A 15,000-nucleotide genomic window follows, 5' to 3' on the forward strand; every position below is an offset into this window, starting at 1 on the left:
GGTGTTTTTATGTGCCACCGACACAGGTGCAAGATGAGGCTGGCGAACGGCCACGATCGGATGGTGTTTGTTGTGCCCACAGCACGGAGGCCAGTCGATGCGGTACTGGCTACGGCCACGTTCGGGTGGTTTTCTTGTGTGCCACCGTCACTGGTACCACAAAGATACAATTCCATATATATATATATATATATATATATATATATATATATATATATATATATATACATACATACGTACATACATACATACATAAATACATACATATATAGGTGTATATACCCACACACGCATATATACTATCTAAAACAAAATAATCACCTGATCAAGTCCAAAGGTTTGTACTAGATATTGTTATTACTTTATATAGTTGTGGCGTGTAATTAAATGTAAAATATAAGCTAGTCAATGTTTATTTGTTAAAGGTATCAGCAGAAGCTTGCATGCGTATGTGTGTCTGTTGGTGCGCCAATGCTCGTGTCCCCTTCGCAAGCGAAAAACGAGCCCGTTTCAATTCGAAACTGTCACGTCGGTTTTATATGACTAAGATGTTATTTTTTAGTTATCTCCCTTAATTAAAGAATATACACTTTTGGCACTATTTGCTCTTTTAATCTCTCACTTGTTTCAGTCGTTTGACTGCGGCCATGCTGGTGCACCACCTTTAGTCGAGCAAATCTACCCCAGGACTTATTCTTTGTAAGCCTAGTACTCATTCTATCGGTGTCTTTTGCCGAACCGCTAAGTTGCATCGTGTGGCGTTGCTTTTACAAGGCAAGTTTGATGTGAAGGTATGGAAGGAAGATTTTTTCTGGGTTTACCAGCGGCACATGCTGCACATTGTAGGGACCAATTATGCGCTCATCTCTTTTAGAGCAGTCTTTTACAGTGCAATGGTTGCTGTCATCACGACTGTTCCAAAAATACAAGAAGTGCATATTTTTTATGTATTCCAGCTGCAGTCCTAGGAGGAGGAAAATCATCTTTAAATCACCAGAAATATTTCACTTATGAACTGAGTAATTAACTCCTTTCAGAATGAGTTCCATCGATTCATAAGTTTCTTCCATACCGATAGCATGACCCACAGGAATGGAAGGTTTTTCATTACCATTATGTAACAGCACAGCTTCGAGGCTAACCTTACTCGAGTCTTTAAACATTCTCCATTCGTTAGTCACATACACTTGTCGTAGTTTTTGCATAAGTGCATTAACGTTAGTGCAGAAACAAGCATTATTTTCTTGCTTGAAAAAGACAGATAAGCCTTCATGGCGAGAATGGAAAATAGAAATTTTCGCACCTTACTGTTGGAGATTCCGTTGCTGTAGTCTGGATCCCAAAACTTCTGCCTTCTCCTTTGACAATGGTAGGTCTTTTACTAAATCATTCAAATCTTCTTGATTAAACAAGCTTGGCTCACTTTTCTTAGAATCAACTACGTACTCTCCATTATTTACATCATTTACATTTGACGGATATTTGTCCTCATCTGGTTTGTTGTTAACACAACATTTCGGCTGATATACCCTCCAGCCTTCTTCAGGTGTCTTGGGGGAATTTGAAACCTGAGTTCACATTCCTAAGGTATTTTTCAATGTTGTTGTTATTATTATCGTTATTATTATTATTATTATTATTTTTATTATTATCATCATCATCATTATTATTATATTATTATTATCATTATTATTATTATTATTATTATTATCTTTATATATATATATATTATATATATATATATATGTTAAAGTTTCAGCCCAGAGCTACGGCCATGCTGATGACAGCATTTATATGTACCTGTATCTAGAGTTATATTTCTCTCTCTCTCTCTCTTTCACTCTCTCACTCTCTCTCTCTCTCTACTCGCTCACATATATGTATATATACAATAGATAGATAGATAGATAGATAGACAGATAGATAGATAGATAGATAGATAGATAGATAGATAGATAGATAGATAGATAGATAGATAGATAGATAGATAGATAGATAGATAGATAGATAGATAGATAGATAGACAGACAGACAGGCATAAAGACGAGAAATGTGTATATTCCTACATTTCTGAGGTCCTACATAAGTAGCAGGCAACAACACAAGCCTACATAAGCACAGACATAAACGAAGAGAAAGAGAGAGAGGGGGAAAGAAAGAGAGAAAGTGAGCGAGAGCGAGATAGAGTGAGAAGGGGAGGGTTACGGAAAAGAAAGACTGAGTGAAGAAAGGTTTGGGGTGAGAGAGAGAGAGAGAAGAAGAAAAGAGGTGAAAATGACTAACACTCATTTTAAATCAATTTTTCCTTATGACGTCATAATCTCTCTGCCTGACATCGTCCGACACCTTAACATTCAGTCGAATTATCTGTCTATACACACACATAGACAAGCTTTATAGATATAGGTGTGACTGTGTGATAGAGATTTCAGGTTCAGTTCCACTGCGTGACACCTAGAGCGATTTTTTTCCGTTTTTTTTTGCCATAACCAAATACCTGTTTGTGGGTTTCAGAGATGGTCAGTGAAAGAAGCGTACGATATGTGTATATATATATATATATATATGTGTGTGTGTGTATATATATATATATATATATATATATATATACATTTATATATATATATATATATATATATATATATATATATATATATATATATTATATATATATATATATATATATATATTATATATATATATATGTGTGTGTGTGTGGAGACGCAATGGCCCAGTGGTTAGGGCAGCGGACTCGCGGTTTCGATCCCCAGACCAGACGGAAACTGAAAGAAGCCTGTCGTATATGTATATGTATATGTGTGTGTCTGTGTTTGTCCCCCCAACATCGCTTGACAACTGATGCTGGTATGTTTACGTCCCCGAACTCACAACGTAACGACAAACGAAATACCGCAAAGCATTTCGCCCGGCGTGCTAACGATTCTGCCAGTTCGCCACAAATCTGTAAACTCTGTTGTTGAAGACATGGGAATTGCCGATTATCTGGTTGAGTTCTTAAACTCACTGGATCCACAACGAGCTCCCCCTCGTTGCCTTCGATTGAAAATGAGCGCTCCAATCATGCCTCTGCAGACCTTTTCCCAACCGAAGCTGTGCAGTGGTACAAGAATTGTTGTGAAGAAATTAACGAGAAATATCATAGAAGCCACAATAATTTTTGTCTTTGGAAAAGGTGAAGATATATTTATGCCTCACTTAATTTTAATACCTTCAAATATTCGCATCGAATTCAAACGACTTCAATTTCCAATACGTCAGTCTCTTGCGATGTCCATTGATAAGTACCAAGATCAGACTTTCAAAGTTACTGCTTTGCAATTAGAGAAGGGTTGTTTTTTTACAAAGACATATGCTGGGGTTCCAGAGTGGGGAGCAAAGACAATTTTATCATTTTCACCCCTACAGGTAAAACTCAAACCAATGTCTGTTAGGACGTTTTTAGCATGGGATCAACGAACAAGATTTGCAGAATGAATAAAAACTTTGAATTGAAATTGTCAACGCAACACTATATTCGCATAAGAAAATGTATTTCTATTTTTTGCTTGTTGTAATACTTAAGTTCAATAATTCTGTTGTTTCTGGAGAGAATCCTTTTCGTTTTGTGCCTTATTATGTAAAACACTCACCGGTAAAATTCCCACTTTTTTCTTATTTTTATTGTCCTAAAATTTTCGTTGCGTCTTGCAATCTCTCTCTCTCTCTCTCTATATATATATATATATATATACCGGTGAATGTGTTATATTATAACATCCGAAAGGATGAAAGGCAAAGTCGACCTCGGCGGAATTTGAACTCAGAACGTAACGGCAGACGAAATACCTATTTCTTTACTACCCACAAGGGGCTAAACACAGAGGAGACAAACAAGGACAGACAAACGGATTAAGTCGATTATATCGACCCCAGTGCATAACTGGTACATATTTTATGGACCTCGGAAGGATGAAAGGCAAAGTCGACATCGGTGGAATTTGAAACCAGAATGTAACGGCAGACGAAATACCTATTTCTTTACTGCCCACAAGAGGCTAAACACAGACGGGACAAACAAGGACAGAAAAGCGGATTAAGTCGATTATATCGAGCCCAGTGCGTAACTGGTACTTAATTTATCGACCCTGAAAGGATGAAAGGAATTTGAACTCAGAACGTAACGGCAGACGAAATACCTATTTCTTTAGTACCCACAAGGGGCTAAACACAGAGGGAACAAGCAAGGACAGACAAACATATTAAGTCGATTATATCGAGCCCAGTGCGTAACTGGTACTTATTTAATGGGCCCCGAAAGGATGAAAGGCAAAGTCGACCTCGGCGGAATTTGAACCCAGAACGTAACGGCAGACGAAATACTGCTAAGCATTTCGCCCGGCGTGCTAACGTTTCTGCCAGCTCGCCACATTAATAAAAGCGAAATTCCCATGTGCCTGTGACCCCTGTCCCTCTGTCTACATAGACATATTCTACCTTTTTGGAATCAGGATGATCCCAGGATTGAAACTCTGCTCTACATTTGGTTCTTGACGATCCAGCATTGGGATCTGGCTCAAAACCATTTTGGCTGCTATTTCTAGCAGTTGAAGCCAGTGTGAGGTACAAGAGTTACGTCCCTTAGCTTAACGTGTAACTGAGGAATTTTGTAGTTTTTTTCACATTTTTCAGTTACTAGACTGCGGCCACGCTGGGGCACCGCATTGAAGAATTGTAATCTAAGAAATTGACACAAGTTATTTCTTACTTCTGTCTGGTAGATTTTATTGGCCTCTTATAGCGAACCGCTAAGTCACATGGAGATAAACGTAAACGACAGACATACACACAAAGCCACTATACACGCACGCACACACACACACATACATACATACATACGTACATACATACGTATATACAGACGTACATACGTACATACATACATACATACATACATACGTAATACATGCATAATACATATATACATACACACATATATACATACATACATACGTACATATTTACGTACGTACATACATACACACATACACGTACATACATACATACATAATACATACATACGTACGTACGTACATACATACCACATACATACACACAGAAATGTATGTGTGTATATATATATATATATATATGTATATAAATATATATATCATCATCGTTTAACGTCCGTTTTCCATGCTAGCATGGGTTGGACGGTTCGACCGGGGTCTGGGAAGCCAGGAGGCTGGCAACGGCCACGATCGAATGGTGTTTTTTATGTGCCCCCAGCACGGAAGCCAGTCAAGACGGCGGTGGCATCAGTCACGTTGAGATGGTGTTTTGAAAGTGCCATTGGCGCGGGTATCAGAACTACAATTTCCATTTGATGTTGATGTACTTGACTCAATAGGTCTCCTCAAGCACAGCAGGTCACCCCACGATCCAAGGTAACCACAGCAGGCCGTCCTGCGATCCAAGGTATTTCCGATGGGTTGGGGCTGTTATGTGAAGCTGCTGCAGGAAACAGCCTCACGTTATTTGTCGGGTCATCGCAGTTACAGCATATCTCCAGATGTCTCGGTCTTTCGTCATTGCCTCTGTGAGGCCCAACGCTCGAAGGTCATGCTTAATCACCTCATTCCATGTCTTCCTGGGTCTACCTCTACCCCGGATTCCTTCAACTGTTTGGGAGTGGCACTTTTTCGCACATCTCTTCTCATCCATCCGGAGAACATGACTATACCAGCGCAAACATCTTTCTTGCCTGCCACATCCGATGCTTGTTATGTCCAGCATTTCTCTCATATATATATATATATATATATATATATATATCAACAATCAAGGAACGACCATAATAGGCCATTCACCCACTAGAAATAACAGCCAAAGCTTCAACCGCAAATAAAGATTAATTCCGTAAACAGGAGAAAATTTTAAAAAACATTTACCCTGTAATTTCTTGTACGATGTACCGTTTCATCTGCTGTTTAATGGTAAACTAACCTGATTAAATTAAATCAAGCCAATCTTCCATAGGCCCTCAGATTCTTCAGCAAGAAATAGCCAAGTCGGAACAGATATTTTCACGAGGCATTTCCGACCCTGCCAAGGCAATATCTGACCTAAAATTTTCAAATCGTCGCACTGTTTACGGAATTAATCTTTATTTGCGGTTGAAGCTTGGCTGTTATTTCTAGTGGGTGAATGGCCTATTATGGCCGTTCCTTGATTGTTGATGTTGAACTTAAAAATGGTCTGTGACTATTTAATTTTTTCCCACTAGGTCGCTGGTGGCAAAAGGAATTCTACAAAATTTTTTTTGCCACCCTATATTGATTAATTATGGATTTTCTGTTAATTCCGTAATGGAATCGGCGGCTTATATTTATTTGCTGCCGATAAATTTGGCGCGAGTGCGACGATTTGAAAATTTTAGGTCAGATATTGCCTTGGCAGGGTCGGAAATGCCTCGTGAAAATATCTGTTCCGACTTGGCTATTTCTTGCTGAAGAATCTGAGGGCCTATGGAAGATTGGCTTGATTTAATTTAATCAGGTTAGTTTACCATTAAACAGCAGATGAAACGGTACATCGTACAAGAAATTACAGGGTAAATGTTTTTTAAATTTTCTCCTGTTTACGGAATTAATCTTTATTTGCGGTTGAAGCTTTGGCTGTTATTTCTAGTGGGTGAATGGCCTATTATGGCCGTTCCTTGATTGTTGATGTTGAACTTAAAAATGGTCTGTGACTATTTAATTTTTTCCCACTAGGCCGCTGGTGGCAAAAGGAATTCTACAAAATTTTTTTTGCCACCCTATATTGATTAATTATGGATTTTCTGGTTAATTCCGTAATGGAATCGGCGGCTTATATTTATTTGCTGCCGATAAATTTGGCGCGAGTGCGACGATTTGAAAATTTTAGGTCAGATATTGCCTTGGCAGGGTCGGAAATGCCTCGTGAAAATATCTGTTCCGACTTGGCTATTTCTTGCTGAAGAATCTGAGGGCCTATGGAAGATTGGCTTGATTTAATTTAATCAGGTTAGTTTACCATTAAACAGCAGATGAAACGGTACATCGTACAAGAAATTACAGGGTAAATGTTTTTTAAATTTTCTCCTGTTTACGGAATTAATCTTTATTTGCGGTTGAAGCTTTGGCTGTTATTTCTAGTGGGTGAATGGCCTATTATGGCCGTTCCTTGATTGTTGATGTTGAACTTAAAAATGGTCTGTGACTATTTAATTTTTTCCCACTAGGCCGCTGGTGGCAAAAGGAATTCTACAAAATTTTTTTTGCCACCCTATATTGATTAATTATATATATATATATATATATACATATATATATATAAAATATTATTAGAGACAAAACCACTATTTTGCAAAGCAAACAAGGAAAGACTTAATCAATACATAAAATTTTAATAAATAGTCAAAAAAACCGCCACTACAATCGTTTCTTGTCTTGATCGACAATCTTCAGGTGGACTTCCAATCTAAAAAATCAAAATTTTAAAATATAAAAATAATAATTTTAAATAATTAAAGTATAAATGAAAAAATATAAGTATATAATCCATATATAACCTATATATAATCCATATCGAAAATATAGACAAATTACCACGAATTCCCTAAAAAAAACCATGATAAAACAAAACTCTTAAAAACATATAACGATAAAATCTCCCTTTGCTAAATTCTAAAACAAACCTATATAGTAATCCCCCTAACCTAAACATTCACACACAAATACACACACGTAAACCACAGACCCACGACTTATACACATACCTATACTAACTTATAAACCTCAATATACACCAAAACCCACTCCCTCCCCACACAGACAAATTAACACATACATCCCAAAACCTAAATAACAAACCCATATACACATTCACACACAAACACACACACACACGCAAAACACGCACACACAACAGATACATATACTCCCTCACATATACGCATATACATACTCACTAAACTCGACATATACAACAATACTTACACACCCACAAAAATCATTAAATACATTTATGAGCTTTAACTCAGCTTAGCAGCTCTAACAAACAACTTGCAGTAACCCAATCCCATTCTCTATGCCTACCTCACTACTACACTATTCCATTCACATTCCAAGCAACGCTAGTCCACCACCCGGTTATGCACGTGGCAAAACGAACACCACTCAAAAATTATGAATGAAACAATGTAAAAAAATAACCAACATCGAAAATAGACAAATTACCACGAATTACCTAAAAAAAACCATGATAAACCAAAACTCATAAAAGCATATAACGATAAAATCTCCCTTTGCTAAACCCTATAACAAACTTATATAGCAATCCCCCTAACCTAAACATTCACACACAAATACACACACGTAAACCACAGACCCAAGACTTATACACAAACCTATACTAACTTATAAACCTCAAAATACACCAAAACCCACTCCCTCCCACACAGACAAATTAACACATACATCCCAAAACCTAAATAACAAACCCAAATACACATTCACACACAAACACACACACACGCAAAACACACACACACAACAGATACATATACTCCCTCACATATACGCATATACATACTCACTAAACTCGATATATACAACAATATTTACACACCCACACTCATACAGATAAATAAATTAATTATACAACTAAAAACTCACAACCAATCTCATATACATAAACACTCCTATGAAAACAACATTAAATACATCGTAATTAACCAGAATATCAAAAATAACAATATGACATAAGGATAAATCAAATACATACTTACAATTCAGTTACAAATTATGAAGTGAAATTAAATTCTTAGCCGTTAAAAAACCAAACAAAAATTACGTTACCATAGAAATAACTTATGTAAAAAAAGAATACGCGCCATAGAAAGTAAACGTCATTCAAAATATGAATGGAGAAATATAATAAATGGAACTAAAAACTATATCACGTAGCAAACCAACGCTACTTAAAAAAATTTATTATGAATGGATTCTATAAAAACTACCATGAAAATCATTATATACATTTATGAGCTTTAGCTCACCCTAGCAGCTCTAACAAACAACTTACAGTAACCCATAACTATTCTCGATGCATACCTCACTACCACACTAATCCATTCACAATTCCAAGCAACGCTAGTCCACCACCCGGTTACAATTCCCAACTCCACCTATTCATTCACAATTTAAACGACGTTCCCTTCCACAACGCTACATATAAGCCTCAACATATACACCGGAGATACACTTACACATCCGTGCGGATGGGTGAGAGTATACATTAAGTGTAGTGATGGGGCTCCCATTTCTAAACAATTTGTACCTATGTGGTAGTCTCCATGTGTATATTCACGCACGGGTATAAATGCAGGGGGTACACGCTCACTTCATTTGCGTGTACCCCTCACATGTACATATGCATACTATTTTGGCTCGATATATGCAACAATGTAATCGCGCCCGTGTGTGTGAGCATTCACTGGTTGTGCAATTCACCCATCTGGGTGTGAGTGGGTGTAAACGTATCGCTGTGGAGGTCGAGCTTGATACGTATATATTAGTGTGTATTAGGGGTTGTACGTACTAATTATGTGCATGTGCTTCACGCACTTGCGTCCATGTATGGATGAATATATTGGGATTACTATGTGGGTGTAAATAGGGTATGGGGGGGAGTTTTGTCATTGTATGGGTGTGGGTTTCATTTATGATGGTGGTTAGTTGGTGATTATTAGTATGTTCTGTATATTTGGGTTAGTTATATATTATTCTAGTGTGTATAATTGTATACATATAATTGGTGTGAATGGGATTACTCCCATTTTTGGGGATGTATGTGTTTATTTATCCATGTGGGGCGGGAGTGGCCGTTAGGTGCATATGCTGAGGCTCACATGCAATCCCAAGTACAACGAATGAAGTGGGCACTTATATTTGTTATGGGTGTGTGTACTTTATTATAAAAGACAATACCCAAATAAAATCTGTCAATTCAACATACAATAAAAAACAAAATACAAAGGGATCTTAAACATTCACACATACATACAAAACTCAATAAAAACACCACTAAATAACACCCAAAACATATAAATATATCCTCCAATACATATAACAAATGCAAAATAAAAATACATAATAAAATAAAATAAAAATAAAAATAAAAAAATAAAAAAATCTAATATAAATTATTAAAGTTTTAACGTACCATAAACTGTTAAATTAATATACATTAAAAATGAACTAATTAAAACAAAGAAATATCAATAAAGACTAACTATAATTAAAGCCTAGACAACATAACCAAAAATATATTATCTAAACTAATTTAAACTAAACTAAAGTAACCTAAAAGGGAACTATTATTGCTATTTATCATGAAACTTATTATATAGGTAAAGTAACTTGTGTCTGCATTTTATTTTGCGCTCTTCACCAGTATTAAGTAAATTATCATACTTATAAAATAAAATTTCTTTAAACTCATTAGAGCATAAATAACAACAATTAGCTCCTATATTATAAATAATATTTTATAATATTTTATAATATTTTATAATATTTTACTATAAAATTGGATTTAATCCTAAATCTGATTTTTTTCCCTGTAAATTTGGATTTATTCCCTAATATTTATTATTATATATATATATATATATATATATATATATATATATATATATATATATATAATATATATATATTATTTTATTTTTATTTTATCTAGTTTCATCTCACGAGCTGTGGCCATGCTGGGGCACCGAAATTATATATATATATATATATATATATATATATATATATATTTTTGTTGAAATGGAAAGATGAATTATCTTGTTACAGATTATTTAAAAGTTTAACCGATACCTGGGTAGCAAAAATCACAGCAGAAAAAACATGGTTGGAGTTATGACCATAGGGTGTTGCAACCGTGCGTTTGTGCGGGTAATTGAAGTTTAATATAATTAGTGAATGGAAGAAATGGAGTTGAACGAAGACTGTACAGAATTCCTTTTATTACATTCTACACATGTTTCAAAGGCCACAATTTTCCAAATTCTGATTGAATAAGGATACCATATTGCAGCTTTCTCTTCAGGAAAATCCAGGAATTACGATGTCCAAACAAAAACAAAGGCGCAGCAAGCAATTCGAACAATAACGCTCCTTAAGAGCCCATGTATTGGGGCAAACTGTTTCTCAATATACGTTGAAATCGGGGGGTTGGTGGAGGCCGACAAAAAGGTCCGTTGGAATAAATCAAGGTCAGGCCGCGGTCAAATCTAGTAGGTGAGGAATTAATGAAAACAAGGGGTGTGAAGATATTCTGTGTAACCAAAATTAAAGCTCTGAATATTTTAAGAATTCAGGGTGTATTATTTAGGTGCGAGACACTACCTACCTACATGCATGTGTGTGTATGCTAGCCTGTGTATGCGTGGGGCGCGAGATAGTGAGCACTGCTGAAAATAGCCGGTCAGGCGGCTGAAATAATTCTGTGTTCGTGTGTCCGTCAGTGGCCTGCTTATCTAAATTAACATCGCCAAAAATCAGAGGGGTATATAACTCCTGCCCTTGCTTCTAAAAACCGACCAATCGCCCAAGGGGAGTAATTTCCCCTTGCAAAAATTGTTCAGAGATTTTTTTCAAAAAAAATTTTTTCAAAATTTATTTCCTTTTATTAGGATATCAAGGTGTTAATTGTCTTAGGTATCATTTATATGTAAGAAACGTATGACGCCGCCAATGGGGACATCGAAAAGCAGTCTGTAAAAGCCCGTTTACCAAACGGCCTCTGGCGAACAATATGTGGAAAAGCTCAGAGTTACAAAGATTACATATCCTTTATTCCATTCACTAATTATATATATATTATTATATATATATATATATATATATATATATATAATATATATATATATATATATATATATATATATATATATATTATATATATATATATAGGTATATAGAAAGATAGATAGATAGATAGATAGAGAGATAGAGAGAGAGAGAGAGAGAGATAGATAGATAGATAGATAGATAGATAGATAGATAGATAGATAGATAGATAGATAGATAGATTCATCTCTCTGTCTATATATCTACCCTCTTTGTAATGTTGGAAAATGGAATAAGTATAAAAATGAATATTGTCGATTTAATTTAAAATGTCCATATGTGGCTGAAGCGTGCTCTACATTTTAAAACTGACGTAATATTTACATTGTTTAATTAAATGAAGTAGCATGAAACGAGTAAACTACACTACCTTTGGATATTCTCGTTGCTTATATTGATTATATATATATATATATATATATATATATATATATATGGCGACTCCGGCACTCGGGCTGTTCGAGCTTAGCCCGAATATAAATGTAATAAGGTGGACGTGTATTTATAAGCTGATTTCATTTCTGCCAACACTGACTTCAAGTATGTAATTGCAGCCAATAACTCGTGCTCCTTTTATTGAGCCTGGTCGCTGTTGGTTTATTTTCGTTCACCGTCTGTGTCAAAATATCATTCGTAGCAGACGTTCTCTCGACATCGTTCACACGCGCCTGACTCGGTCTCAGAAGTTACATCCCGAGTTCTTATCAATAATCGTAAAAATTAAAATTAATTCAAATGCAATGTTTTCTTGAAACTATAAATTTTTAGAGAGATTAATATTTAAATTAAAATCCATGAAAAGTTTCCGTTCTGTAATATTCTTAAAGGAACGAAGGATCTTTTCGGTTTGAACGGCAGTTTTTTTCTAGCGGTGGCATATGAAATTGTCACCCATAGTTATGACCCTAGTATCGATCTATTGCATTTCAATCTGTTTTAGGGTTAGGGGTGAGGGAAGGGTATCTGTTTTTCTTCAGAAATGTAAATAAACCCAATCTGTTTCTTAAACGAGGGACATATTCATACGGCACAGAATGTTTTTTTACCTCAATAGACGTCAATGATTGGTTGAAATTGCAGAAATTGAAGAAAAAAACAACAACAAATATCTTACATACTATAGAATTTTCTCAATAAAGCCAAGAGAAAAAGATGTTTTATAAACACATTCTATCAGTATACGAAGTTTAAAAGTGTTTAGTTACGTGGAAATTATTTTAAAAAACTGCCGTTCAAACAGAAAAGACCCGGAACGAAAATTTATCCAGCAACTCGGGCTAATAGGAACGAGCCTGGAAGGTGTAAAGGAGAAACTGGCATCTCTTGTCAAGATTACAAGCGACAGTCAGATCGCTGGTGTTTGCTTGTGCACTCTGCTGTCGTAATTTGATTGCTGTTATTCTGTGCATTTGTGCGCAAAAATCAGTTGTGTTTTGCAGGGTTGCTTTCTTGTAATCCTTAACTTAGAAACGGAGAAAGACATAGCGTTAGATGTGAAAAAATAAGCCATTTGGGGCTAGAAATAAAGCGGGAAAACGTGAAATTCTTCGAGTAGAAATGTGTCTTGTATGAAATCTGTGATGAGCCCGTGTGACACTGAATCGCCTCTGAGATATATATATATAAAATATGTGTGTGTGTGTGTGTGTGTGTGTGTGTGTGTGTGTGTGTATTCATGAACGTATGCGCGTGTATATATATAAATATATATATATATATATATATATATGTGTGTGTGTGTGTGTGTGGGTCCATAAAGACACACCCGATGGTTTTGATATCACGATGGGAAGATCTGCTTCAGCACAAGTAACTGATTTGGTCTGAATATATATACTTTCTGAAATGGCAGACCAGTTCCCAAACATCAACAGAGGTCTATATCGTGTTGATTGTTTACTTTACCTCAAAAATGTTTCTGACCAAAAAGTACAAAATGTTAAGAATACTTCAGTTAAGTTTTTTTTTCCGTAGAATGGGTTTAGGCATTGTCTTTAGGATGATGTAACGAAAGCCAACTTAACTTACGCAATAATTCTTACGTCCCATACCACAAACAATCGACCAACCTTAAGTATATTAGCCAATTAAATAATCATTCTAAGGCGATCACTAAGAACTTAGTTAAGAATATTTCATTTAGATTTTCTAAGTTCTCTGCCTATGTAGGCACTTTTAACGACAAGGCTCAATTTTGTACCCCTGCCTTACTTAAAGCAGTTTATACAGATAAAGTTATCTACATTGATTGCATTCAATCTTATTCTACCTTTAGTAAGGGAGACATGAAATCTAGCTGTAAGGATATAAACGATATCAGTTTTAATTTATACACCAACTCCAAACAGAGGAAGGGAGATAACCGTTATTTAAACCCCTTTTTTCAGTCTAAAGGTAAGTCGATGTCTTTCAAAGGTGGTTACACTAAAAATAAGGCACTAATAGCAAAACAATTTGGTTGATTATATATATATATATATATATGTATATATATATATATATATATATATATATATATATATATATATATGTATATATATATATATATGAATTTGCATATCGGAACTGAAATATTTCTGTCTGTGTGTACACATCATTGTATATATCTATCTATATAAACACATTCAAGCACATAAAAAGACAGTCACGCACACACACACACACACAAACACACACACACACACGGGCACGCACACGCACACACACAAACACACAGACATATATATATGTTTGTGTGTGTGTGTGTGTGTGTTTGAAATTAAAGTAGAACAAACGCCGAAATGTTACTCAATAAAAGTCAGAGAGCCAAACGATTTTTTGATTAAAATAACCTTTTATTTATTAATTAATATATTCAATTAATATAATGATCAGAGAAAGCTAAATTACGTTAATATAGTACTAAGATATAATTGAGATATTTGGATGAGGGGATAGTCTTCTCTGTAAACTTCATCGAAGATAACCTGGTAATAACTGGCGATGTAGGTCATACGGAGATAAATCAGGCGGGAGATGTCTTGCTAGGAATGTGACCGACAGATATTTCCTGCTGGGA

At 35.4% G+C, this 15,000-nt stretch overlaps 1 protein-coding gene across 4 annotated transcripts in view; it reads right to left on the minus strand.

The window, feature by feature from the left end:
* Nucleotides 1–14,780: 14,780 nt before the first annotated feature.
* Nucleotides 14,781–15,000, minus strand: part of LOC115225284 (latent-transforming growth factor beta-binding protein 2-like) — a 12,467-nt gene continuing 12,247 nt past the window's right edge. For 3 of the 4 annotated variants that reach the window (XM_036514139.1, XM_036514141.1, XM_036514138.1), the window contains one exon: nucleotides 14,782–15,000. This exon is cut by the window's right edge and continues 32 nt beyond it. The gene's annotated coding sequence lies outside the window, so the exon portion shown is untranslated. The other variant, XM_036514140.1, reaches the window with a different exon arrangement.

Source organism: Octopus sinensis, linkage group LG27 (assembly GCF_006345805.1).
Source record: "Octopus sinensis linkage group LG27, ASM634580v1, whole genome shotgun sequence".
Taxonomy (NCBI): domain Eukaryota; kingdom Metazoa; phylum Mollusca; class Cephalopoda; order Octopoda; family Octopodidae; genus Octopus; species Octopus sinensis.